The sequence below is a fragment of the Acipenser ruthenus genome, chromosome 6 (genome assembly GCF_902713425.1).
Source record: "Acipenser ruthenus chromosome 6, fAciRut3.2 maternal haplotype, whole genome shotgun sequence".
NCBI classification, from domain to species: domain Eukaryota; kingdom Metazoa; phylum Chordata; class Actinopteri; order Acipenseriformes; family Acipenseridae; genus Acipenser; species Acipenser ruthenus.
In genome coordinates this window covers 40,132,918-40,156,321 of record NC_081194.1, presented here as the reverse complement: position 1 = coordinate 40,156,321, position 23,404 = coordinate 40,132,918, and positions in this window count along the sequence as shown.

Genomic DNA, 23,404 nt, shown 5'->3' with positions numbered 1-23,404 from the left:
TTGGCAATTTTGTTTTAGATGTAGATTTGTCTACTTTTGGGATGTAACTGTTTTGCGCATCTAGTACTACATTTTTAAAAAACAGCCACCCCTTTTCCGTGGATGCTTTCTCTATTTTACTCCAATCTACTTCTGTTAGTCTCTGTTTCATAACTTCATAGTTTGCTTTTCTAAAATTGTAAACCTTAGCTTTAGTCATTACTTTTGGGGTTTTAAAAAATACTTCAAATGAGACCATGTTGTGGTCTGAGTTTGCCAATGGCTCTCTGACCTCTGTTTTAGTTATTCTGTTTTCATTACTTGAAAAGATTAAATCAAGGCATGCCTCCCCTCTAGTCGGTGCCTTGACAAATTGCGTTAGGAAGCAGTCATTTGTCATTTCCACCATTTCAATTTCATCCGTCGTGCTCCCCACTGGGTTCTCCCATTTTATATGGGGGAAGTTGAAATCCCCCATTAGTATGGCTTCTCCTTTTCTACATGCATTTCGAATGTCATTGTATAACAGATTATTTTGCTCAGCGTCTGAATTTGGCAGTCTATAGCATGCTCCTATTATTATGCCCTTTGAATTTTTGTCCATTATTCTGACCCATATTGATTCTGCATTGTTTTCTTTGTCCTGATTTAACACCTGGGCTTCAAGACTATTTCTTATGTATAGCGCTACCCTTCTGTCCTGCCTGTCTTTCCTATACAGTGTGTACCCAATATTATATTCGTCTCCATCACTCTCAGACAACCAAGTTTCTGTAACACCTATCACATCGTAGTTACTTGTTAGTGCAGTAGCTTCAAGTTCTAACATTTTGTTTCTGAGACTTCTAGCATTAAGATAAATACATTTAATAGTTGTCTTACCTGAGTTGTTGCCCTTGTTTTGATGTGGTCTCCCTTCTGTTTTTTGTTTTCTCCCCCCTTCCTTTCTAGTTTAATTGCTTCTGGACCTCCTCAAGGATCCTTTCTCTGAGTAGATTGGTTCCCTTTCTATTTAAGTGCAGTCCGTCCCACCTATATAGATAGTCCTTGTTGTAGAATGTGCTCCAATGTTTAAGAAAGGTGAAGCCTTCCTGTGTGCACCACGATTTTAGCCATGCATTTTGATTTTGTATTTCCAGCTGTCCATATGGTCCTTTGGAAGGTGCCGGCAGTATCCCAGAAAATACCACAGTTTTGGTCTTGTCTTTTAATTTCCTTCTTAGCTCTCTGAATTTGTTTTGCAGGGATCTTGGTCTGTCTCTTCCAATGTTGTTTGTACCAATGTGGACGACTACTACCAAGTCGTCTCCTGTTCGTTCTAGGAGCCTGTCCACGTTCTCAGTGATGTGCTTGACAGAGGCTCCTGGAAGGCAGCACACTGTTGTAGTAAGGAGGTCCAAACTGCGAACTGAAGTTGCTGTGTTTCTCAATATGGAGTCCCCAACAATCATGACCTCCCTTTTTTTTGCTGCCTGGTCAGCACTGTTTATAGGGTCCTGGATGTTGTTTCTTTCATTCTCTTGATGTTGGTTTTGGTCATCTAAATGTTGAAGTGGCTCAAATTTGTTGGATGTCTGGATTTCTAGTGTTTTTTGTTGATTAAGTTTCTTTTTTTCCCTGCTTCTGCCTATCTGAACCCAGCTGTTTCGACTCTCTTCCATCTCCCTGGTGGCTTTCAGTCTGCTAGGGGTGCAGCCTTCCATGAATTGTGGGTGTGTCAGCTCCTCAAGCTCCTGTTGCTGTCTCATTTCCTCCAGCTCCTTTTCTAGCAGGCTTAATCGTTGAAGCAAGTCCTGGATCGTGCGGCACTTTACACAAACTTGGTTGAGCTCTGTTGGGTTTTCTCGGATTTCCCACATCATGCAGTTGTCACAGATTACTGGCTTGAAGACCTGTGGCAATGTGCCCCGCCCCTGTGTGCATATTATGTGTTGTATGTTGCGTGCGTGTGTTAATGTTGGTGTATAGATTGGTACACGGGATATAAACGGGTCTGTGTTTCACGTGTATTTAAAAATGTAGATTTGTATTTAGGCACGAGGAGGGCACAAATCACTTCACGTGCTGGTTAAATGTAATATGTGAGCACGGGGTTGCACAGAATTAATTCACGTGCTGGGATTCAAGTGAATAATTAATTAGTAATTGAATCCCAGCACAACAGTATATATAGATGCATGTTTCTTTCAATCAGTATTGGGTGTTCGGTGAGTGGAGAACGGGATTGGAGACGGAGGTAATTGTAAATTGTAAACGTAAATAGTTAGAGTATCTGCTCACCGTGTTTGTTTGTCTGTGTAGTCCGTTTTGTTTGTCTGTTTATATTGGCGTGAAGTGCCGTGTCCCGTGTTTTGTGTTTAAAACCTTTTATTTTCTGTTCTGTCTGTTAATTATTAAATGCTGAGCACGATCACGCGCTCAGCCTCACCAAAACTCCCAAGTCTCTGTGTGTTACTTCCTGGCTCTGGTCTGACACCACCCACTCCGGCCGTCTTTGTGACAAGACCATGTTGTTGTTTTTCTTTTTTTTTCTTTTTTTTGGAAGCTTCTTCAGCTAGTTTAGCTTCTGCAGCTGTCAACCTGCTTTCAAACTGCTTCTAACTGCACTGTACTTGTCCACGATTGTACTTCTCCCACGATGTCACTTCCACACGCTGTCACTGGGAAGACTGCCTGCCTTTTGTTTCTTTGTCCTAGTGCTGCGGGCTCCGCCCCTCCCCCGTGTCTCAGAATGCCGCGGAATTTGAATCAGCTGCTCCGAGTTTCAGCTTGTTATCAGAAAAATACACGCAGCTGTAAGGCTTTAAGCTGCAATGTTTTCTGATTAAAGCAACTCCAGATTTAATTTAAAGATGTAATTCCTCCTTTCTGCTTCTAACTGTGCTGTACTTGTCACCTGACAGTGGAGAAGGCTGCCGAGTGGACCTCCTCACCGTAAGAAAAAGAAGGCGGCCAATTCAACCGGGAGGCCAAGCAGGGGGCGACAAAGCCCACCACCGCACCATCTGGCAGTGGGTCAGAAGGAGTCCCTGAAAGGGAGAATCCTTCGCTGGAACCCCCTGTGAGGTAGGGCGGCAAAGCCGCCTGTAAAACTAAACACCTCACCTCCGGAAGAGGGGGCAATGCACTACCGGAGGCGAAATTCCCACTGCCATGACACGGCAGGGGACCGTCTCTGGTAGCATCAGGGGGAAGATGAACGGAACTGTGCCCACATGTGCAAGGAACTGCACAAAAACTGGCCTCGCAGGGGAGTCTCTGATGGGGCAAAGGAGGCCCCCCAAAACAAAAGAGACTGCCTCTGCTTCCCCCATCTACCAACAAGGGTCCTGGCTGTTGTGCTGCCACGGAGGGGGAAAAGAACATCCCCTGAGGTGGTTGACATAGCGGAGCCCATGCAAGTGAACCCCATCGAGGGGCTGGGGGTAGAGGAAGAACCCGGGGGGGCAGGTAGTGCCCTTGGGGTAGATCCCCTCCCTGACTCACAACAGAGCCAACAAGGCGGTCCTGAGCCTGCCGCTGAGGAGCAGGCAGCGGTGGAGCTCACTGAGGGGGCACAGGAAGGGCGCATAAAAGACCATCTACCTCTCCGACATGCCGCCGAGATGGGGAACCAACTCCTGAGGCAGACACGGGCTCCGCCGACAATGTCGAGCCCATGGAAGCGGACTCTGTCGAGGGACTGGAAGGGGGAGAACCCACAAAACAAGAGCTGCCTCAGGTTTCCCTCTCCTGCGGCGACGGGGGTCCCGGCCCTCATGCTGCCATGGTGGGGGGGGGGGGGGATAAGAACAATCCTCTGAGCCCATGCAGACGATGGCCACTGAGGTGCCGAAAGGAGGGGAGGAACCTGGGAGGGTGGAAGAAGGTAGCACCATCAGGGTAGATCCCCTCCCCGACACACAACAGAGCCAAGACACCGGTCCCCGTCCCAAAACTGAGGGGCCGGTTCCATTAAGGGTCACAGAGAGGGCACAGGAGGAGCCCCCGAAAGAGCAACTGCCTCAAGCTTCCCCCTCACTTTCAAGAAAGGAGTACGTCAAGGATGCCCTCTGTCCAGTCAGTTATACACGCTGTGCATCAAGCCCTCTGTCTCCTGCGAAGGAGATCCCTGGCAGGTGAACTCCTTGTCGCACTTCAGCACTTCCAGTGGAGCATGGACAGCTTCAAATACCTGGGAACACCTGAGCCCAGCGGAGACCTCGGTCGCAGTCAACTGGGTGGAGTTGGAGGACAAAGTTGCTGCAAGACTGAGGTCATGGTTGGATCTGCTAAAATTGCTTTTCTTCAGGGGCAGGGCTCTGGTCATCAATCAGCTGGTTGCTTCAATGCTCTGGCATCAACTCACCACCCTGAGCTGCCCCCTGAGTTTGTCGCCAGGATCCAGAGGAAGTTGACTGACTTCTTCTGGGCCGGAGAGCATTGGGTCTCTATCGGGGTTCTATGCCTCCCTCTGGATGAGGGACGGCAAGGCTTGGTGTGCATCAAAAGCCAGGTGCACACCTTCCGCCTGCAGACCCTGCAGAGATACCTGTACACAGACCCAACCCCACAAGGGTGTGCGCTGGCCTCCCGCCTCCAGCTGCACAACATGGGCTATGACAAGCAACTGTTCTCGATCGACCTACGGGGGAAACGCCCCCCCGAGCTGCCAGTCTTCTACCGGGACCTGCTCAAGACCTTGAGCATGTGCTCCGTGAGTCGAGACTCTGTTCCGAATGAAGGTGAGGGACTCCTTCTGGATCCCCTGCTGCACAGCCCCCACCTCTGTGCGCAGGTGTTGGAGTCCCCCTCGGTGTGGAGGCAGATGATTTCGGCCGGTGTGCAGAGTTTTTTTCAGTGTTTTTTCTCCCCCTACAACCATTTAAAGAGGACTACTACTACGACTACTACGACTAATAATAATAATAATAATAATAATAATAATAATAATAATAATAATAAGGATGAGCAAACATCGTTTAATTTACTTCAGAAGAAAATAAATGTTTGTTTTGTAAAAGAAAATGTCCATATACAGCATTACATTGATAAAGAATACTAAATAGCTGTCTACAAAGTATTTGCTTATCTTTATAGCCTACCTAAAAGCAAGCTATTTTTTAAGTTCTACAGCTTCGGACACAAATTATATGAAATGGTAACAAATGTTTCAATGGTCTTCAATAGTGTTACAAGATGATGACTGTAGAAACATTTGCTATCACACCCAAAATCGGCTTCTCTGCGTTCATTCTTTCCTATAAACATGTCCATTTTTTTCCAGCATTCACGGTGTTAGTTCTGTCTTTGTGTTGCAACAATCTCAACTAAATTATTTTAACTAGTTGATAGGAATTGCATTCCTACCTATAATTACAAACAATTAAAAGGTAGGTGAGCTGAGTGCCAGAAACCAAGTACAAAAATGCAGGGTAAGACAGTAATCACTGTAATAAATGTGTATTGAGGTGTGAAGAACAACAAAATAGAAATAGAAATATTATTATTATTATTATTTATTTCTTAGCAGACGCCCTTATCCAGGGCGACTTACAATCGCAAGCAAATACAAATACATTCAAGTGTTACAATATAAGTCATACAATAAGAACAAGAAATACAATAATTCTCAGGTGTGACAAACCACAATTCAATAATACAGCAGATAATAGTGAAAGTTACATCAGGATATGATTAAGTAGTGATAGTTACATCAGGATATGATTAAGTACAAAATACTACAGATTAAACACTTGGGAGATTACAATATTCTGAGGTACAGGATTAAATGCAGTAAAATAGGGGGCAGATAAGAGCAAAATAAAGCATATTTAAATGAAGGGTGATAGTGTCCCAGGATACAACAGAGGAGTTCTACAGGTGCTGTTTGAAGAGGTGAGTCTTAAGGAGGCGCCGGAATGTGGTCAGGGACTGGGCAGTCCTGACATCTGTAGGAAGGTCGTTCCACCACTGCGGAGCAAGGGTGGAGAAGGAGCGGGCTCGGGAGGCAGGGGAGCGTAGCGGAGGTAGAGCCAGTCTTCTAGTGCAGGCGGAGCGGAGAGGTCGAGTGGGGGTGTAGGGAGAGATGAGGGTCTGGAGGTAGCTGGGTGCAGTCTGATCAAGGCATCTGTAGGCTAGTACAAGAGTCTTGAACTGGATGCGAGCGGTGATCGGGAGCCAGTGGAGCGAGCGGAGTAGTGGAGTAGCGTGGGCGAAGCGAGGTAGAGAGAACACCAGGCGAGCAGCAGAGTTCTGGATGAGCTGGAGCGGACGGGTGGCGGACGCAGGGAGGCCAGCCAGGAGGGAGTTGCAGTAGTCTAGGCGGGAGAGTACCAGGGCCTGGACCAGGAGCTGGGTAGCATAGTTGGTGAGGAAGGGTCGGATTCTTCGGATGTTGCTCAGGAAGAATCTGCAAGTGCGTGCCAGAGTGGAGATGTGCTGGGAATAAGAGAGGCAGGGGTCCAGGGTGACTCCAAGGTTTTTAGCTGAGGAAGAGGGAGAGAGTGTGGTAGATTCCAGAGGAACAGAGATAGAGAGATCAGGGGAGGGGGAGGAGGAGGGAAAGAAAAGGAGGTCAGATTTAGAGAGGTTGAGTTTGAGGTGATGCGAGTGCATCCAGGAGGAAATAGCAGACAGACAGGTAGAGATACGGGAGGAGATGGTGGAGTCAGAGGTGGGGAAGGAGAGGAAAATCTGAGCATCATCAGCATAGAAATGGTATGAGAAACCATAGGATGCGATGAGGGGGCCCAGGGAGCGGGTGTAGAGAGAGAACAGGAGAGGACCCAAGACTGACCCTTGGGGGACTCCAGTCAAGAGAGGGTGAGGTGTGGAGGTTGCTCCACGCCAGGTTACCTGGTAAGTGCGGTTGGAGAGGTAGGAGGAGAACCAGGCCAGAGCAGTGCCAGAGATCCCCAGGTCAGCAAGAGATGATAGTAGAATAGAGTGATCAACAGTGTCAAAGGCAGCAGAGAGGTCGAGGAGAATTAGGACAGAGGAGAGAGAGGCAGCTCGGGCACACTTAAGTGAGTTGGTGACAGACAGAAGGGCGGTTTCAGTGGAGTGAGCAGAGCGGAAGCCAGATTGGAGAGGGTCAAGCAGAGAGTGGTTGGACAGGAAAGCAGAGAGCTGGCGGTGTACAGTCCGCTCGAGGGTTTTGGAGAGGAAGGGTAGGAGGGAGACAGGACGGTAGCTCTGGAGGGAGGTGGGGTCGAGGGTAGGTTTTTTGAGGAGGGGAGTGATCGAGGCTTTTTTGAAGGCAGAGGGGAAGATGCCAGAAAGTAGAGAGGTGTTGAGGAGGGAGGAGATGAAGGGGAGTAGAGCAGGAGCAGCAGCTTGAAAGAGGTGAGTGGGGAGGGGGTCCAAGGCACACGTGGTGGGTTTGTGACCCTGGAGCAGGGAGGAGAGGTCAGAGTCTGAGAGGGGCAAGAAGGTGGAGAGGGAGGGCGAGTTAGTAGGGGATGTAGTGGGTGTAGGGGTTGGAGCAGGAGGGGGTGCGGGGGAGGGAGAGGTGTTAAAGAGTTTGCGGATATCTGAGATTTTAGAAGAGAAGAAGGAGGCAAAGTCGTCAGGGGAGATAGAGGAGGGAGGAGGAGGAGAAATACTGGTTGTGAATCTGCCAAGGAAAACAAATAAAGAAAAATACATTCACAATTAAAACAAAAAACAATAAATGTTTAATCATGTGATAGAGAGAGAAAGGGTCAATGCTGTAAATCCTCCCAACCAGAAAGGGCGCTGTGTAAGGGGGAAGGTATGCTGCCTCCTAGATGTGCCACCTTGATGGAAGGTAACCATATTAGGAGGGGCGCGTAGTTGCAAGTACTCAGGACGACTCCATTGCAGTCAGCTGCGGGGCAGCCCTCTATTGGAGAAACCATGGTAACGCGTTGATTGCAGGGAGGAGTTTTCTGGGTACAAAGGGGAAGCAGCTACGTAAGTACCTCCCCTTGCACATAGAAACTAAAAAGACGACCGGCCGGAGCTGGTGTTTTGGTTTCTATTTTGTTATGTGTTTTGTTTGTGTTTTTCGTAGAGGACGGGAGGCTGTAGCCAAAGAGCCAGCACTAACTCCAGAGCACGCCCCTCACCACACAGCACAACACAGCACAGCGCACGCACCACGATCCCCGAAGGAGAAGAGCACAGTTTCGTGCACGGAGGATTGTGGTTTAGGAGTGTGTTTTTGTTTACCTTTTGACTCAAGACCTTTTGCTGTTTTGCCCCAATACCATCGCTGGTAATGGGGCAAATTATTGTTTTCATTTGGATTACTTTTGTGATATTTCTGTTTTGCAATTAATAAGGATTATTTTTTGGGAGACAACAGTCTGGACATTCCACATCTTTTGCACTGCACCATTCATCCTGTCACAAATCAGGGCCAGGGCAGAAAAAAATGAGCCAGCAAAATATTAAATTGGTAATCTCTCAACCAGAGTTCAGGAAATGATGCAGCATCGGAGTTAGGGTTCCTCTGGTGTAGGAACAATTTTCCTTTGGACAAATAGATTGGTTGGATAATCCTTGAATAATACTTCCAGAGGAAACCAGGAATGGCTTGGTGAGACAAGGCCCAGAGATCCGGATGTTGGATAAAAATGTCAATACTCTTAATTTGCTAATACCAAACCAAACTCAAGAAGTTAATTATAATCAGGATTACAGTCTTAGATACTCTTTCTTTACTGAGTGTTCTCTTTCTTCTTCAAAACGCAGTAGATTAGAATAGGTTTCTAACAAACAAAACCAACGAACAAACGCCACACCCTTCTTTCGCCACAAAAACTGCCTCTCCCCTAAACCAGTCAGGTGCCTGTTATCAAGAAATTGGTCAAATGGCTTAATGAGACAAAGCTAATAGATTAAATGAGAACCAGGGCATTGCAATAAAAGCACTTAAACAATTAACCAGGTAACTAAGAACTGCTGCAAGAAAATAGCTAAACATGGTGTTGAGTAGAAAACACTGGATTGAATGATTACTTTTAATTTTCTGCATTTACCGTGAAACCCTTGAAACCATTACATTTGATTCCTTTATATTTGACAGCTTAAGAATTTTTATTAGACATGATAATAACCTAGCTAGGTTTTTTGCCACACAATTAAGTGCATCAGGCAGCAAGCTCCTTATGGTGCACAGGTGTAGCTGATGCTACAGTGTAACTTATCAAAGATAGTGTTTTTGCTTTGCTGTGGAGAATGGCTCCTGCAGAAATAATTTATTATGTTGCCTTTTTTCATTTTATTCTTTGGTGGCGGTGATATTAAGATTTTTGCTGCTTCATCCACAATATTATCGCCTTCTAAATCCCTCTTCCAAAAATGAAATAGTGCTGATCCCAGTTGCTGTTAAGTTGCTGTTCACAACTCTGCTCTGAACAACTTCCCCATGGCAGCCTCAAATAATCAAGAAAACTAAACCGAAACTTTAATATCAATTATAAAGAAATATTGTTGATTTTCTAATATATACAAATCGAAGATAACATCAACTGTAATTACATTACTGCTTGGGTAACACACATTGAAATGGAAACTTTTTTTCTAGACCTGTTTGAAATAAGAATTTTTATAACAACATTTGCTTTTATTACTTTATTTACAAGGTGGACATAAAAAAAAAAAATTCTACAATGTACTGTTTTTCAGTAAGAATTTAAATATTTAGGCACATTTGTTGTATAATCATTTTGAATGGACAACGCCATTTTGTTCTGTTTTAAAATATCATGAAATACCTATTTTTAGACCATCAAATGTTGTGAAATAAGCAATTTTTTACCGGGAAAAAAATACAGCCCTACTTATAATACACACACACACACACACAATTATATTTCACAAATACAAGCAATGGGCACAAATGTGCCGCCTCCCAAAATGTAAAGAATGTTTTTTTGTTTTTTTTTAACAGGCTCTCTGCTCTGCTACTGAAACACACTGAATTCGCTTACACAACAACGATGCCTAATAAGAAATGTTTGTACATTTGTGCGGGGCGGGGCCCAAAGGGATAATTCTTTAAAAGTGCCAGTAGCCTAATGTAACTTTGACAGTGGTGCTGTGCGAGCGAGCGTGCACGTGTTTCTGTTGTCAAAAAGTGAGGGGGCAAGTGTGTGTGTGTGTGGCCCCTCTGCCCCCCCCCCCCCCCCCCCCCGGCTGGCTTCTCTTGCCCCCCTGTATCAACCCCTGGTACTTCTTATTTTAATCCTTGTTCTTTGTTGTCATGCTCCTTTCTACCATCGTTTGTAATGTATGTTCTGCATTTATAAAAAAAAATGTATGTCAGAGGAGCAAGGAGCAAGAGTGAGCAGTAGTGAGACTGTGCAAAAAAGGCTGCTGGGCGTTACAAGCAGAGAGAGAGAGATGGGGCGCCAATGGACGGAAGCTCACACCGGAAGGCCTTGAGACCCATGGCCCGAAATCAGTTCCATGAGGTTGGCCACAGAGCCAATATCCCCCGGCAAGAGGGCAGCATTCTTACACAGATTCTTGTGTTATGGAAACTCAGAGCAGACCTGTTGAAAAACCTCCACCTCTAAAAACTCGAATTTACACGCAACAAAAAACAACAACCACTATAATTTAAGGAAAATCAATCATGACACAAAATCAGTTTTCCCCACCCCTGAATGGGGAAATAAGGCAAAACATGTTTTTCCAGTTCTTATCATTATTTATTCTATTATTTATTTATTGGCAGTTTCACTTGCAAAATAGTAATATCTAATGATGGATGGCATTGGTTAAAGAAAAGGGTTTGTAACCAGGAGGTCCCCGTTCAAATCTCGGCTCTCAGCAAATCACTTAACTTCCTTGTGCTCCGTCTTTAGGGTGAGAAGTTGTTCTAAGTGACTTTGCAGCTGATGCATATTTCACACACCCTAGTCTCTGTAAATCGCCTTGGATAAGGCGTCTGCTAAATAAACAAATAAAGATAATAATAAAACCCTGTCCTGTGCAATTCAAAGGAAGGGGTTTTACATACCTACTACTGAAGGGTGTTATTGTATCACTTGGTTTCCATAGTAACCAAATCAAAATTAGCTTGGCACTATATCAAAAATGTTATGTTTGGCCATAGACTATAAATGTGGAAAATTATATGCTTCTAGGATAAAGTGCTCAATTTTGTGACTTAAAAGCTTATCTGCGTTTCTGCAACTGTAAACAGCTGTGATTTTTATTAAGATTTGATGCCCTTAGGCAAATGTTAAAAACAGCAGGACAATCCTGATGTGGTAAACCTTCTGCGGTTATAATAGGTCTGTATTATAGGTTGCCATTTTAGGAGTAGATGAAAATAGTCCTCAACTACAAAATTACCTACAATGATGTGGCGTAGTATGTTTGTGCTGAACAGTTATATAGTAAGATTCCTTGGCAAACCTTTTTTGTCAATGTTCAGTCCTAAGACATGGAGGGCACCCATTTAAGATGATGATGTTTGATTAAGAGTCACTGTGTAAACAGATTTTAGGGGTCTGTGTTGGGCACTACTATTAGTTAAAGAGATACCTAATTATGAACGTGTGGGTTGCAGTGCGTAGTGAAAGGGTGATGCAGGTGCTCCAGACAAGGACAAACACAAAGTTCACAGTTCAAGATCCTTTAATTTTCCTGACCACTTTTTAAATAATAAAGCTGGCTCTACCCAGCAATGGGTATTGCCAGCACAAAACCAGGCTCAAATAATACAGCTGGCTCTACCCAACAATGGGTATTACCAGCGTCAAAACAAGGGGTTGCAGTCCCGAAATAATAATCACAAAAACCACAGACACAACACAAACAAACACAGACACGTCTCCGGACAATGCGTGCTCTTAGTGCAGGTGCGATGCTCGAAACAGTGATGCCTGGTTAAGTGCAGGTGCGGTGAAGTCCGGGTGAATCGCTGGCCCCAGATCCGTGCTTAATTACTCTGGCAATGACAAAAACACATGGTTGCAAAACAAACAAAAAACACTTAACTCTCGCTCCAAACAGTCCTCGTTTCCTCCCATTAACCACAACACAGGAACCGATTATGGCGTCACGTCCCCCTAAAGTACCCTCAGCCCCGCCCCCTCCGATAGCTAGTTCAATCATGTCTCCTCCAATTCATGAATGAACCGTACTAGGGCGGGGACTCCTGGTACCGTGATGCCATCCCTTTCCTGAATGGCTGGCTTCCGACTGCCCCCGGATTAAACTGCCAAAATTCAGTACGGGGCACGCAATTCCTGCTGTACAGTGGTCTCACAGGTCGAGAGGGAGATTGTTGATTCAGATTAATTCGCTCTTTGTCACACTAATATAATCACCATATTTATTTTCTGTTCAAGTGCTATTATGTTTGTTCTCTATCATTCTATAATCTTCTTAGTAGTGTTCTGCAATACCTCATTTAGGAGCATCAATATGATACCATCATGATATTCAATACTATCACGATTCTTTGGATCTTAAGAAAGTTTACAAACGAGAGGAGGCCATTTGGCCCATCTTGCTGGTTTGGTTGTTAGTAGCTTATTGATCCCAGAATCTCATCAAGCAGCTTCTTGAAGGATCCCAGGGTTTCAGCTTCAACAACATTACTGGGGAGTTGGTTTCAGACCCTCACGATTCTCTGTGTAAAAAAGTGCCTCCTATTTTCTGTTCTGAATGCCCGTTTATCTAATCTCCATTTGTAACCCCTGGTCCTTGTTTCTTTTTTCAGGTCACTTCAGAGTTTGTAGTAGGTTGCTTATACATTACGACGCATCATCCAGTTACTGTGCTTCGCATATTAGTTCAACTTCTTATTTCATATAGAATAATTCTAGGCTGTAACAGGGTGACGTGTTACATGTGTGGGTAGTCACTGGAAAATACTGACAGACACAGAGCATTGGTGTTGATACGCTGCTCAGGCGCATAGATTTAATTTTTAACAGAGCTGACACTAGGGTACCAGCAATGGTAGTGTCACATTTAATAAAGAAATAAAAACCAAAACAAAAGCTAAAAATAAAAGTTTTACACACAAAATGACAAGCGCTAGTCCCACTAAAAGGAACATCCTGCTCCAGTAACCTTACTAAACGGTAACCCTCTTTATACTGGTTTGGGATCCACATCCCCTAAGCTGACCTACTTCTGTTCTGTTGTTTCTGAAGTCCTGGCCTCCCAGCGACTCCGGGCCATTCCGACAGTCCTGGCTGGGCGATCGCCTTCACGGGCCCCATCTTGCAGTTAAAGGGCTCCGTAGTAGTAGTTCCTGCAGAGCGGACGCTTCCCTCCTGGATGTAAACAAACGATAGGTTACGGATGCAACCCCGGTTCCCTGAAAGAGAAAATAACCATCAAGGTATGGGATATTGCCGTCAGGCAGTAGCGATTGGCTGAGCTTTATAGCAAAGCTGCCGACTCTCTTCCTCTTTTGCTCTTCAGGCCGTGAAGGCTTCCGGAGCAACCTCGCGGCTTGATGGTTATTTTCTCTTTCAGGGAACCGGGGTTGCATCCGCAACCTATCATTCCCTTTCAAGTCAAAAATAACCATCAAGGTATGGGAACAGTGTACCCAAGCTGTCGTGAGGGAGGATTCTCGGCAGTAGGACAGACTTATGTCATAACACAACTGCGTAGGCAATACATCTACGCATATGTGGAGCTGCGCCTCAGCGTCTATGCTCGCAATAACACCTGTCCTAAGGTGGAATAGTGAACACCATATTGTCAACCACTCTATATGTCCACATCCTGAGGCTTCATAGAGTGTAGCACAGATGCTCCAAATAGTGGAGCAGAGGAATCCAGTACGTTCAACCGGTAAAACCTCATGAAAGTATGCGGTGTAGCCCAACTGGCTACCGCGCAAATGTCAGACACCGGCACCCCTCTAAAGAGGGCCCAGGATGTCGCCATACCCCTAGTGGAATGCTCCTTCAACTGCCCTGGTGGCGGAAGGCCTGCAGATTCATAAGCTAATTTAATAGCATCCACTATCCAATGGGAAAGGCGTTGTTTAGACAACGGCTGACCCAAAGTCCTAGAACCATGGCATATGAACAATTGTTCTGTTTGCCTCACAGTCGTTGTACGGTCAATATAACACCTCAATGCCCGCACGGGACAGAGCATGTGTAACCGTTCTTCCTCTGGGGAAGAAAAAGGAGGATGATGGAACGCCATCAACTCGACTGATTGATTCATATGAAACGGGGATATGACCTTGGGTAAAAAGGCTGGATTTGGGCGCATGGAGACCTTAGAACCGTCTCCTGCGAAACGAGTACATGATGAATGCACTGACAGTGCATGTAACTCGCTCACGCGTTTGGCTGATACCACTGACAGCAAAAACGCAGTTTTTATAGACACGAGCTTCATATCCACGCTGTGGAGAGGCTCGAACGGTGCCTTGGTAAGGGCTTCTAATACCACGTCAAGGCTCCATGATGGTAAACTGGTCGTCCTTGGAGGCCACAAATGTCTTGCACCTTTCAGGAACTGCGATGCCAGAAAATGGCAACCTGGTGATAAACCGTCAATGCGTACATGGCAAGCCGATATGGCGGCTAAATACACTTTAAGTGTAGAGGGAGATTTCCCTTCATCTAACAGTTTCTGTAGAAACTGTAATATCACTGCCATAGGGCAGGATATTGGGTCATGGCTCTCCGCCAGACACCAATCTTGAAACAACTGCCACTTGTACATGTACTGCGACCTAGTAGAGGGTGCTCTAGCACTCTGAATGGTCGAAATCACCGCCGTCGAGAGCCCTAAGGCTGACAGGCATTCCTGTTCAGGGGCCAAGCCCATAGCTGCATGAGCTTGGGGTTTGGGTGCCAAAGCCCTCCTTGGGCCTGGGACAATAGGTTTTTTCGCAGGGGAAGCTCCCTCGGGTAACCGTGCAGCAACTGCACCAGGCTCGGAAACCATATCCTCCGAGGCCACCGAGGAGCAATCAGGATCACTGTCGCTTGCTCTACCCTGACCTTCTCTAAGAAGGCGGGGAGCATCGGAAAGCGGAAACGCATATAGGAGCCCTGGCGGCCATTTGTGAGCCAGTGCGTCGACTCCTAGGGGGCTGTCGAGGTCCCTCACCGAGAACCATAGGGGGCAGTGCGTGGTCTCTCGCGAAGTGAAGAGATCTACTTGCGCTATGCCGAACCATTCCCAAATGCGCTCTACCACCTGAGGGTGGAGACGCCATTCCCCCGCAAGAGGACCTCCTCTGGATAGGAGATCCGCTGCATAATTGACTCTGCCCGGTAGGTGAACCGCACGCAGAGAGGTCAAACGCGGTTGTGCCCATTGCAACATCCGTGTTACCATCCGGTGAAGGCGAGGGGACCGTAGGCCGCCCTGGCGGTTGATATACGCCACAACTGTGGTGTTGTCTGACCGCACTAACACGTGCTTGCCTAGAAGCACTGGCAAGAAGTGCCGAAGGGCGAGGTCCACCGCCCTGAGTTCCAGAGCATTGATGTGGGCTGACCTCCAGGGTCCTGACCACACTCCGCGGGTTCCTGAGCCGTTCCAGACTGCTCCCCAACCTTGGTTGGAAGCGTCGGTTGTGATAACCTCCCTTCGGAAGATGGGACCCAAGCGTACGCCCTGGCGGATGTTCGACGGAACTTTCCACCAGCGCAGCGCTTCCCAGCAGGTTCGGGATACCGTCAACCTGCGGTGTTTGTCTCTCCGCGGATGCAACGCGAAGGCATTGAACAAGGCCTGCAGAGGTCTCTGGTGTAATAAGCCCAAGGGAAGGGCTTGCGAGGCGGCAGCCATCAACCCCAGCATGCGCTGACACAGCTCCATGTTGACTGTTTCTCTCAACCTGAATAGGGAGAGACACCGCTCCATCGAGGCAACTCTTTGTGTCGACAGGGTCGCTTCCATGGACACTGAGTCCAGATGCAGACCCAAGAATTTGGTCTGTTGGCTCGGCACGAGGCGGCTCTTTTCTGAATTGACCTTCAGACCTAGCCGCTGAAGATGGTCTGTAACCATCACTGTGTGCTGTGCCAACTGCTCCTTCGACTGCGCGCAGACGAGCCAGTCGTCCAGATAGTTCAGCAGTCGGACGCCTTGAGCCCGCAAGGGAGCTAGAATGGCATCCATACATTTCGAAAAGGTTCGAGGAGCTAGTGACAGGCCGAATGGAAGGACACAAAACTCGTATACCCTGCTCTGGAATGCGAAACGCAGATACTTCCTGTGACCCGGGCAGATGGGAACGTGAAAGTACGCATCTGTCAGGTCCACGGTGGTGAACCAGTCGCCGTGTCGGACTGACTGGATGATGTGCCTGTGCGTAAGCATCCTGAACGATAACACCCGCAGGTATTTGTTCAGTACTCACAGATCTAAAATAGGGCGGAGCCCGCCGTCCTTTTTGGGCACCAGGAAGTATTTGGAATAGAACCCCTGGTCGATCAGAGCAGGGTCTACTTGTTGAATGGCATGCTTCCTGAGCAATGCCTGTATTTCCACATTCAGAGCTGAGGACTGAACCGAGTCCTTCACTGCAGTTACCACCACTCCCCGGAAGGGGGGAGGTTTTAACTGGAACTGAAGGGTGTACCCGGTGAATATAGTTTTGCGCACCAAGATGTCGTTGGTGCATTGTTGCCAGAACTGGAGCTGTGGGACAGTGTAGGGGTGGGTTAACTGTTGCCTGAAGTTTTCAGGGCTGTTTTGGCTGCGCTCGTTCACGAGGGGCCTGGCCAGAACCACGAGGGCGTGGCCTGTCACCTCCTCTAGGGCGCCACCCTCCGCGCTGCGGGCTTACAAATGCGGGTTGGCCGCGCGCTGATGGACCTGAAGGGGAGGTCTTACTACCCCGTGGTTGCGCCTGCTGCTGTGGCAGTGTCCTGCGCCATTGATGTTCTTGAGGCTGCTTCGGCTGGAACGGCTTATTTGGCCACATTTTCGCCATTTGCTGCGACGCCTCCCGCGCCTTGACGGAGCGCTGCAGCATCTCCTCCACCGCTGGACCAAATGTGTGTCCTGGTGTAATTGGAGCATCCAGCAACGGGGCCTTGTCAGGTTCCTGCACTCTCGCTTGCGAGAGCCAGAGCTGCCTTCTGGCCACCACCAGAGACGCGATGCTCCTGCCCTGAGCCCGCGCGTTGAGCTGGGCCAGCTTCACCAGCAGCTGACTGACCGTCCCCAACTCGCTTCTGAAGGCAGCAGAAGGGCACTCAGGCAGGTCTCTAATGAGTGCCGCTTGGTAGGCTGTCAGCAAGCTGGCCACATTTGACAGTTTGACCGCCTCCGTAGCCGCAGCGTACCCCTTTTTTAGGTGTACCTCTGTGGTCCAGCACTGCTTATTGGGGCATGCAGGATCCTTTGTCAGCCCCGATAATGTTGGCGTCTTCACCAACGCGGCGAACGCAGCGTCCACCGGTGGCAAGGAGGCCAACCCAGCTTCACTTGCCCCTTGCATGTTAAAGGCCGAGGCTTTGCGAGAAGTCGCAGGGGCAGAGGCCGGAGCCCCCCAGGTGGACTGCACCTCCTTAATAAAGTCTGGGAATGCCGGAAGCATCCTAGACTGATGGGGCTGGGCTGAAGGCGACTCAAACAAGGATCGCCGTGGTAGTTCCGCCATAGGCCACTCGATGCCCAAGTGGCGGGTTGCTCTCTCCACCACAGACCACGTCGGGTCATCGGTATCCAGCACCTGGAGCTCGATGTCCTGCTCAGAGTGCTGGGAGGCTACCTCAGCCTCTATACTCTCCCCTTCTAGGATGTCAGATGCATCTCTGGAAACTGCATAGATATCCCACTCCCTTTGAGGTTGCACTGGAAGGGCGACGACCGGTGCAGGTTGTGGAGGGGCCACTGGCTGGCTAGCAGTGGGCCCAGTCGGTTGTTCTGGGACTGGGGGCACCACATTTGCTAGGGACATGAGGATGGACTGCTGCCCCATCATAACCTCCATAAATTGAGACATTTTGGAGGTTAGCTCCGCCACCCCCGACCTGTCTCTGTATCGCCTGTCCCGACGAGGGGAGCGAGAGCGTCCTCTTCGTCGAGGCGATCTGGAGTGCGACCTAGACTCCCGACGGGGGCGTACCCTACAAGTGGAGGGGCTGCGTTCCCGAGCGCGTCTGGTGGGGGACCTCTGACCAGCTGCTAGCTGGGAGGACGGGCTCCTGGAGACGACGGCGGGGCAGAAATGGTGTGGGATGATCCCGAGGAAGGAGAGTGCCCACCCTCTGCTTTCTTCGCCCTTTGGCGGAGGGTGCGTGCCTGGAAGCCAGCGCGGATGCGGCGTGCTCTGGCCCCAGACACGTCACACAATCATCATGCGGATCGCTGGCAGGCAGCTTTGCCTGACAGGTCAAGCAGCAATGAAAGCCTGACATCTCCGTCGAGCGTGGCTCAACGAACACCGAAAGTGCGTCGAGCACCGAGCGTCGAGCACCGAGCATCGAGCACCGAAGCGTCGAGCACCGAAGCGTCGAGCACCGAGCGCAGAAGCGTCGAGCACCGAAGCGTCGAGCACCGAGCGTCGAACGCCGAGCGCCGAAGCGTCGAGCACCGAGCGTCGAGCACCGAGCGTCGAGCACCGAGCGTCGAAGCACCGATCACCGAGCGTCGAGCGCCGAGCACCGAGCATCGAGCACCGAGCATCGAGCACCTAAGCGTCGAGCACTAAGCACCTAAGGTGCGTGCGTCGAGCGCCGAGCACCGACACATCGAGCTTCGGAGGTCCTTGCGTCGAGCGCCGAAGTGTCGAGCAGTGATGCGTCGAGCACCGAGGTGCGGGCGTCGAGCACCGAGCGCCGAAGCGTCGAGCGCCGAAGCGTTGAGCATTGAGCACCGAGTCCCAAGCGCGGAAGCGCTGCACCAAGCACCGAAGCGCTGCACCAAGCGCCGAGGCGCTGACACCATGCGGAGTGCGAGTACCAAGCGTAGAGACGCTAGCACGAGACGCCTAAGTGTCAGCTGACCCGCAGAGCAGAGACGTTAGTGCTGGTACAGTGTTTGATGCTGATTAATACTTACCTAGGTGCTTAAGGGAGTATGTGTTTGGTAGTCGTCTTCCTAATGGTGAAAAAAGGTTTTTTTTTATTTATTTATTTATTTTTTTGTGTGACGCTGCAGTAACACTATATAGTGCTTAGTGACTGTAAGGGCAGGCCGTACAGCTACCACGTGGTAGGGATGGAACACACCGCTGTGGATTAATATATAGAGGCTGCAGAGCAGGCTCCACACACACGCGGTCTAGCCAGAGGCAAGACCGAGGCTGCAATGCGCGCGTGGCCAAAGGCCAACGCAACGCGCGTCCTAAACAAATATATATAACAAATATATAATATATTACAAAAACCCCAAAACACACAATAACAATTATGAAATAATTATAGTAAGAAGGAAAGACGAAGACCACAAGAATAAACAAAAACGCGATGCCGAAGCAAAGCATTAAGGAATATATTTAATGTAATGTAAATTATATACACAATTATATAAACCGAAAATACTAATAATAATGAGTACAACTGAAATAAACTCGGAGAAGGGGCAAAAACCAGCTTCTCAAGCCTAAGCTTAATGAGTACAGTCAGTCGACAAGCTCTAATGACCTACCGCTACCAATGCTGAAGACAAAAGAGGAAGAGAGTCTCTGCGCGCTGCGTGTAGTAAGCTCCCAGGGGGGCGGGCTTACGTGGCAGCTCGCGCAGTGGCCTATCGGCAGCTTTGCTATAAAGCTCAGCCAATCGCTACTGCCTGACGGCAATATCCCATACCTTGATGGTTATTTTCGACTTGAAAGGGAACTAAGCACCCGTCTGTACAGCAATGGCCTCGCAGCAACCCCGAGCTGTAGCGCAGCCGCTTTTTGAGCTCTGTTCAGCATCCCCAGGCAGGCCCTCCAGCCAATCCAGACCCCCCAATCATCTTAGCTCAGGGCGAGCCTGCCACTCACCTGGTTGATTAGCAACGCGTCTCCAACTGCGCGTCACAGCTGATTTTTCACAGGCACACACTTGCGCAGGAACCAGCGACCTGGTTCCCTGTCACACAGGCGTATAGACTTTGCAAACTTCAGAAACAACACGTTTTATTTACTTACATCCATGGCAGTCAAACGGGTGGAAAATCCTTCCATTGTACAGCAATATGTTCAACAAAAATAACTCCAAACTGTTTCATACGAACAGTCTTCAGTTTAACTACGACGTATATCTGGATAAATTCTTATGCAGTTACATATCTCCTATTTCTTATGTATGTCTGTATTTCTGACTCTATGTATGATTTTAAAGCATATCTGTATGTTCTATAATATAGCTACATGTGACAGGAATGACGAGTGGTGACGTCAGGCAGAAGCAGGAAGGGAAAATAAAACTGACCCCAGGGAAGTACTGCAGTTCAAAAAGGCTTGCGCCGCCGTTTTTATTAACAAACAAAAATAAATAAAATATTCAAACACAAAACACTGTGCTCACCGAGCAAAATAAAAGGGTAAACAAAAACAAATCTCTGACACAAAATAAATAATCCGATCCCAGGTCAGGCTGGGCAGTTGCTGTCACTGTTCCTGGAATTTTTTTAAATCATGTTTCGTTTCCCTCCACTCTCGCTCCTCACTAACACCCACCCCCGGAGCTAGAGAGCTGCAGGCTTTTTATAACAGGTGACCATCTCCCGATTAGCAACAAATTAAATCACTTAATTAATTCGGGAGATGGCCACCTTCTGCATGAGTTTTATTATTACTTCTGTGGATGGGACTACCCATCCACACTACAAAACAAATCGGCTACGCCGTCAAAATACAAACAATAACAAAACATACGGCGCTCGCCGTCATATATACAATAAATCATCAAAATAAACAAACACAAAATAACACAGGGGCGGAGGGGGAACCCTCGTTCTGAAAATAAAACAAACAAACACATATCAATAAGCAGGGCTTAATACCGCCCTGCTACACTACATTATTCAGATGTGCCTACAACCAGCTGTACTGTATTTGCTCTAGCTACAAACTAACTGCGTCATCTGTCCCTCTGTCCTTTTTTTTTTATTTTTTTTTTACTGTTTTCTTTCAATATCGAATTTGACAATACTGCCTGAACCAGTATTGTTAAATACCAGAATGCCATATTACAAAACATGCATTCTGTAGGCATTACTAAAATAAGCCTCTCATTGTATATGAGACTTTTTCTTTAGTGTGCCTCTGAATATCGTTCCATCTTTTCTTACTCTCCTCCAACATTCTTATAATAATGCCTACACTCTGGGGAGACCTTTTTAGGTGCTTCTAAGAACCCCCTTTTTTTTACCTGGATTCTATATTCTCTATTTGCAGACTTTCTTTTTTGTCATGTAAGCTATGAAACACATATTGAAAATTGGAGTTTGCAAAACAATACAATATTATAAACCGCAATTTACAAACTAACTTGATCAAAAGGGTTAAAAAATTAGCTCTTTGCAAAATGTTATTAAATGTTTCTTTGTCCTTGAAAACGGTGTCTCCTTCTTACTACAGACAAGTCTCCCACATCACCTTGCCTTTTATATAGCCTACTGTCTGACTGCGGCAAATTAACGCCTACTTTTCAGAGTTCTTAAAATAATCAAGCAACTACGACGCCAGGAATTCCGGCAGCTTTAATAAATTAGACGGAATATTTAATAGACCTCATTTGCAAAATCCCCTCCCAATGTTAGCGGTTTCGTTCAGAAACGCCCCAGAAATACATATGCATATATAGAATTACATATGCATCAAAGGCTAAAGTGCACAGAGACGTTGCCCCTGCAAATCACGTCTTAATTGCGTGTTTATGCCATTGCGTGTGTTTTATAAATCCCATCCAGGAAATCAAAACACTCAGTGCCCGTTTTACGTTCGTAAAGCATGCGCAATCCTTTTATAAATCTGGGCCTTAGTGTAAAATACACTATTTTCTTTATTTCTTACATATAAAAAGAAAACTTTGATGTTTCGGGCAGTTCCAAATACTCAAATTTCGCAATTTTATAGTGTTAGATATTTTGGGAAAGAACTGCTTCTGATAGTACTAAAAACGCTGATTGAGATTGAGAGGAACGGTAGTTCCTCGTACAAGTTAGAAAAACTTGTTTGAAACTACCGATATACAGTATATAGTCTCTATACAGCTCCAAGAGTTTTGCTGTTTTCACCATATTGCAGCGGCAAAACTAAATCACTTAGAATTACCATCTGTACCAGTACCAAAAGTCTGAAACTTTCTTACATCAAATGTGAAAAAAATGTATATACCTCTTATACACAATGAGATATAAGTCATCAAACTAAGGTAAAATTTTGTTATTCTCCTCCTTCTCCTTCTTTTTCCTTGTCCGTTTACTTTTTTAAGAGTGTGTAGCGACTTTTCAAACAGAAAAGCTAAATAACTGGACATCAACCAATCATGTGATTCCACATGTTGGTCAACGTCAGAATAAACCAGGGTATGCAAGCAGTTTGATATCCACACCATTTATATTAAACAATTTATTTATGTTTTAAAACAGCACATATCACAGGAAAAAAAAATGACCATGGTTTGAACTTGCAACATGATGTCCTTGAGAAGCACAAGGCCTTAGCCCGCTGCGCCACTGTGCAGTTGTTGAAATAACTTAATTTTTTAAGCTTACATCCATGCCTGACCAGCTTTTGCTGAAAACCTGAAGGTTCTGCTCGATTCTAGAAATGCTCTATTTCCTGTTTGAAAATATCTAGTTTCCTGTTTGGTAGATACCATAGAATGGAATTTTACACAAGAGTGGCATGTAGCTTCCTTGTTTAAATCTCTGATCTCTGTTTCATGTAAAAAAAAAAAAAAAGTTATACAACGAGACATTAGTGCTTCTTCACTTGTAGCATATGTGGAGTAGTGGTTAGAGCACTGTGCTCTTGACTGGAAGGTTGCGAGTTTCATCCCAGGTAGGAGTCACATACTGCTTTACCTAGATTGGTCCAGTAAAAAACCCAACTGTATAAATGAGTAATTGTATGTAAAAAAAATAATAATAATGTCATAATTGTAAATTGGCCTGGATAAGGGTGTCTGCTAAGAAATAAAATAATATTTTTTCAGGCCTGGTTGGTACTTGGATGGGAGACTGCTTGGCAATACCAGGTACTTTAAACTTTTCTTTGGAGTTTTACTCAGTGGTGTAGTCGAGGGTATATGCAGGTAAACGGCGTTTACTCACTTTGAATTTGGGCAATATATTGTTTACCCACTTCTCATATAAGGGATACAGAGTTTACTCACTTCTACTCTCCTGTGATGTGCAAATCCTGTGTTATAGACAATATGTTTTAACGGCGAACATCTATGTTGTGTTCAGAGAATGTGAGCGGTGACAATTCTGCTCATCGCTCATAATAATAATGAGGTCAAACAATAGGTCACATTTTACTAAACATTTTAAAGTGATAAACAAACAATTACCA